The sequence below is a fragment of the Otolemur garnettii genome, unplaced genomic scaffold (genome assembly GCF_000181295.1).
Source record: "Otolemur garnettii isolate 467f Iridium unplaced genomic scaffold, OtoGar3 scaffold00108, whole genome shotgun sequence".
Classification (NCBI taxonomy): Eukaryota; Metazoa; Chordata; class Mammalia; order Primates; family Galagidae; genus Otolemur; species Otolemur garnettii.
The window spans coordinates 5,441,937-5,446,811 of NW_003852503.1; the positions used below are offsets into that span (position 1 = coordinate 5,441,937).

Sequence of the window (4,875 nt, forward strand, 5' to 3'; positions counted from 1 at the left end):
GCCTGGCTATTTTTTGGTTGCAGCCGTCATTGTTGTTTTTTGGCAGGCCCAGGCTGGATTCGAACCCGCCACCTTAGGTGTATGTGGCTGGCACCTTAGCCACTTGAGCCACAGGCGCCGAGCCAGTTATGCTAATTCTTAAGATTATTGAACTTCTTTTTCCACTCATTTGTTAAATTATCAATGCAATTATAATGCTATATACATATGAACATCCTTTTCCCCTTGATAAACTGAGCCCTTCATCAATTAAATAGCCCCCTTTCTCTCTCCAGTAATACTTATCTTAAAAGTCAACTTTATCTTATATAGCTGGTTGCTTACATAGCATAGCTTTCTCCATCCTGCTTTCATTCTTCCTGTATTCTAACATTTGTCTCTTTGCACAAAGAATATAGCTGGTTTCTTTTTAACTCATTCATTCTGACCATCTTTAGTTTCAACTAATGTAATCTGTTTACATTTGATGTGTTATGAAATTGCTGTTCTTTTTTTTTTTTTTTTTTTGAGACAGTCTCACTATGTCACCCTCAGTAGAGTGCTGTTGCATCACAACTCACAGCAACCTCCAACTCTTGGACTTAAGTGATTCTCTTGCCTCAGCCTCTCAGGTACCTGGGACTACAGGCAGCTGCCATGATGCCCGACTATTTTTTTGTTGTTGGAATTGTCATTGTTGTTTAGTAGGCCAGGGCCAGGTTCGAACCCACCAGCCCCAGTGTATGTGGCTGGCTATCTAACCATCATCTGGCTCCCAACCAGCTACGGGTGTCAAGGCTTTTTTTTTTTTTTTTGAGATAAGAGTCTTACTGGTCTTACTGACCTCAAGCAATCTTCCTGCCTTAACCTTCCAGAATGTTAGGATTACTGGCCAGAGCCACTGTGCCCAGCTGAAACTGCTACTCCTACAGGTTAAACACTGGCAATTTCATGTGGTTCACCTAGTACTGACCCTCACAGTGAATAATAAAATGATTTGCTATTTGTTTTTCTTATTATTTTATCTTCCCTTTCCTGTCCTCTTTTGCTTTAAGCAATTTTTTCTCCTCCATTACTTTATCAAATACACATTCTTTTACGTTACCTTAATGACTGTGATATGTATCTATAATTTATGAAATTTCATATAAATTAGTAACTTTTACCACTTCTCAGACAAGGCAAGGACCCTGGATCACTAGCTCCATTTACTCTTCTTTCAACTTACGTGCTATTACTACACATACTTTAATTCCATGTATCTTTTAAAGCCCATAAGTCATTATTATCAGTATTATTTTTGTACAGCCAATATTCATTCATATTTGTGCACACAACTGCCCTTTCCAGCGCTCTTCATCCATCTAGAGTCACTTTCCTTCACCCGATAGAACATTCTTTAGTACTCACTGAGGATAGTCTGTGCTGGTTGCAAATTCTCTGGTGTTGGTTTTTTGTTTAATTTCAGATTAATATAAAGGAACATTAGGTTACGTTATTTGCAATTGTTAGGTAAAGTCCAAGTTATAGTTGAGCTCTTCACCTAGAAGTGTGCCATATACCCCTACACTGTGCCCGTTAGGTAAGAGCTTAACAAACCTCCTCCCTCCACTCTGCCCTTGAATTGTGTTCACCAATCACGTGGGCATGAAGTTATTCTACTAGTTTCATATTGAAACTGAGTACACTGGATGCCTGCTTTCCCACTCTTGAGATACTTAGGAGGATATTCTCCAAATCCATCTACGTAAATAAAAAGATGTAAAATCTCCACAGGATGTTGGTCTTAATAATTGCTCCTTTGAAGGCAAAATGTCTTTTATTTTCTGGTTGTTTTTAAGACTCTTCTTTGACCCTAGTTTTTAACAGTGTTACTATAATGCGCCAGGGCATGATTTTCTTCATAGCTTTCCTGCTTGGTAGTACAGAGCTTCCTTAATTTGTAGTTTGATAATTTTCATCAGTTTGGGAAAATTCTCAGCCAATTTCTCATCAAATAATAGCTTTTGCTCCATTCTCTTTCTTCTCTCCTTCTAGAACTTCACTTACATATTAATACAAAGACCTTTTGATCATATTCCACACATCCCTTACATTTCTTTTTGTATTTTCCACCTTTTTCTCTCTCAATGCCTCAGTCTGGATTTTTCTTTCTGACACATGCTGTTTCACTAATTCTCCCTTCAGCCGTATTTATGCTACTAAACCAATCCACTGTTTAATAACCGGTTCTTATGTTTTTCAGGTCTAGAGTTTCTATTTCATTTGTATCATTTTGGCTCTCAAAATCATCAATTTCACATATTAATCATAGATATATTTTTAAGCCCAGGACTGATGAGAAATATCTGTAATCCCTGTATGTATATATCTATCATCAATTTTTCTCTTAGTTTTCAGTTCCATCTTGTCCTTTTATTTATTTATTTTTTGCTTTTGAGACATGCTGGGGCATCATAGCTCACAGCAACCTTAAACTCTTGGATTCAAACGATCCTCCCAAGAAGCTGAGACTACAGGCACTGGCTGCAACACCCAGCTATTTTTTTAGAGACAAGGTGCTCAGGCTGGTATTGAACCCGTGCTAGGATTACAAGCGTGAGCCACCACGCCCAGCCATCTTCTCTTTTCATATGCCTATTTTTTACTGAATGTTAGACAATGCATTGTATTTATTTTTAATTTTTTTTGGCAAAATTAAGATTTATTAGGATATACCTTAATATAGGGGCTAGAGCTTGCTATGGTACTCTTAATGTATAAGGGCTGGACATTCTCCCAATTTTTCTCGAGCAATGACACCAAGAAGTTAATAGCCAGGTGGATGTTGTACACTAGCCCCATCTGTTATCTTTACATGGCCAACACCACAGCCAGACAGAACTCTCGTCATCTGGAACTTGATGGTTGACTTCACCTTATCAACTTTGGTCACCATGTTTTTGTTGCACGTCAAGCAGGGAAGGAAATTTGTCAGCCTTATGTAGGCCTAGGTGGAGGATTCATGGGATCTGCTTAATGAAAGACTCTGAGGCCCAAAAGGTAGGTATCACACTTCTTGGCTAGCTTTATTTATTTATTTATTTTTGAGACAGACTCTCACCTCTGTTGCATGGGCTAGAGTACCATGCCATCAGGATAGCTCATAGCAACCTCAAACACCTGGGCTCAAGCAATCCTCCTGCCTTAGCCTTACAAGTAGCTGGGACCACCATAAGGCCCAGTTAATTTTTCTATTTTTAGTTTTAGGTTAGTTTTCTATTTTAGTCTCACTGTTGCTCAGGCTGGTCTTAAACTCCTGAGCTCAAGCTATCCTTCCACCTTGGCCTCCCAGAGTGCTAGATTACAGGCATGAGTCACCGCACCTGGCCTCTTAAGCAGCTTCTTGACAAGCTTCTTATTTTTGTTGAGTTCCTTGAGTGCCTCAATGCCCATGTGGGGAATGTGCACAGCCTTGGCCTCCTCACCATGCTACTGGTCCCCCAGGACAGACACGAATAACTTGGCATGGGGATGGACTTAAGGCTAGCAGTGCCAAAGCAGCATTTGTTCTTCTGAGGATCAGTTCTTTAAGCTGATCTGCAGCTCCACCATTTCCAAATTAGCGCTTACACTTCCTCCTATGCAGGACTTCTCAAATCACCTCATAACAAAGTGTCACGAAAGACGTTGCTGCTCATAGTTCCCCTTGACATAATAACCGGAAAAGTGCTACACATTATATTTTAAAAGCTCGCTGGGCATGGTGGTACATACCTGTAGTCCCAGCTACTCAGGAGGCTGAGGCAGGAGGACTGCCTGAGCCCAGGAGTTCTGGGCTGCAGTCTGTTATGTTGATCAGAGTCTGCAATAAGTTCAGCATCAATATAGTGACTTCTTAGGAGCAGGGGACAACCAGGTTGCCTAGGGAGAGGTCAACTAGCCCAGGTCAGAAACCGAGCAGGTCAAAACCCCTGCACTGATCAGAAGGAGGATCATGCCTATTAATAAGCACTGCACTCCAGGCCTGGGCAACATATTGAGATACCATCTCTCAGAAAAAAAAAAAAAAAAACTTGGCGATACCCGTAACTCAGTGGGTAGGGCGCCGGCCACATACACTGAGGCTCACAGGTTCAAGCCGGGCCTGGGCCTGCTAAACAACGACAATTGCAACCAAAAAATAGCCAGGTGTTGTGGTGAGCACCTGTAGTCCCAGCTACTCGGGAGACTGAGTCAAGATAATCACTTAAGCCCAAGAGTTTAAGGTTACTGTGAGCTGCGATGCCACAGCATCACTGAGGGTGACTCAGTGAGACTCTGTCTCAAAAAAAAAAAACTATACACAATCTGAGACTATAGATGCTGTTATCCAGAATGGATTTAATTTACTGGCAGGAAGCTAGGTTAGGGACATAGGAATCCTAGATCGTCTTAATCCAATCCAGAATTGAGACAAAATTTCTTTCTTATATAGACTAGTCCTCTGTTTCTTCCTTATTCCCTCAGGGACCAACCAAAACCCCTAGGGTGTTTTACAGGGCTCTCTGCCTCGGCAGGCCCTAATTCTAATGTTTTGTCCTCCTGGACATGAGTGTTTTGTTGTTTTTTTTTGTTTTTTTTTTGAGGCAGAGTCTCACTATGTTGCCCTCAGTAGAGTGCTGTGGCATCACAGCTCACAGCAACCTTAAATTCTTTGGGCTCAAGCAATTCTCTTGCCTCAGCCTCCCAAGTAGCTGGGACTACAAGCGCCCTCCACAATGCCTGGCTATTCTGTTGTTGTTGTTGTTGCAGTTGTCATTGTTGTTTAGCTGGCCTGGGCCAGATTGGAATCCACCAGCCTCAGTGCATGTGGCTAGCGCCATAACCACTGCGCTATAGGCATCAAGCCTGGACGTGAGTTTTTTTTTTTTTTTT

The 4,875-nt window shown here is 41.4% G+C and overlaps 1 protein-coding gene and 1 pseudogene across 1 annotated transcript in view; both read right to left on the minus strand.

Annotated features, from left to right (window-relative positions):
- CBL (Cbl proto-oncogene) overlaps positions 1–4,875 on the minus strand; it is a 90,425-nt gene that overhangs the window by 67,247 nt on the left and 18,303 nt on the right. The gene's annotated exons all lie outside the window — the stretch shown is intronic.
- LOC105887708 lies at positions 2,677–3,659 on the minus strand (annotated as a pseudogene).